The sequence below is a fragment of the Brassica oleracea genome, chromosome C1 (assembly GCF_000695525.1).
Source record: "Brassica oleracea var. oleracea cultivar TO1000 chromosome C1, BOL, whole genome shotgun sequence".
In the NCBI taxonomy this organism is placed as follows: domain Eukaryota; kingdom Viridiplantae; phylum Streptophyta; class Magnoliopsida; order Brassicales; family Brassicaceae; genus Brassica; species Brassica oleracea.
In genome coordinates this window covers 29,380,524-29,381,132 of record NC_027748.1, presented here as the reverse complement: position 1 = coordinate 29,381,132, position 609 = coordinate 29,380,524, and positions in this window count along the sequence as shown.

Sequence of the window (609 nt, the reverse complement as noted above, 5' to 3'; positions counted from 1 at the left end):
TTGACGACGGGGTCGAACCATTCACACTTGAAGAGGACGCATTTTAGCTTCAATATCCCTGGGAATTCGACTTCAATAATCTCCGTCAAGATCCCGTAGAAATCTGTTTCCCCTTTCACACATATTCCATAGTTACTGGTCGCCCGCTGTCTACCATAGTCATATGTATGAAAAGTATAGCCTCGTGTGAAATACATCTGTGATGTGGTGACCTTTACAAGTGGAGATTGAATTACTTCGTGTAACCACTTAGGATAATCTGCATCGTCGTCGTCATAATCAACCTGCAAAAATAAAGAGAATGTTAATGAAATACAGATAATGTATGAAAAAAACGTTTTAGTTAATACCTGATTCCGCAACCACTTAATGAAGTGTTGATCTTTCCTTTTGTCTACGTCACTTGTGGATATACCAGGAAATGTTTCTTCGACTTGAGAAACAAATAGGCTGTAAAATCACATTTTATCGGAATGAATCTCTCGCAATTATACAATTAGTTATACTTATATGTGTTTCGAAGTGTCAATATATGTTACCTTTCAAAATAACGCATCAATGGATCTTCGCAATTGAGTAGAATATAGGTGTGTGCACTATGAGCGTCTT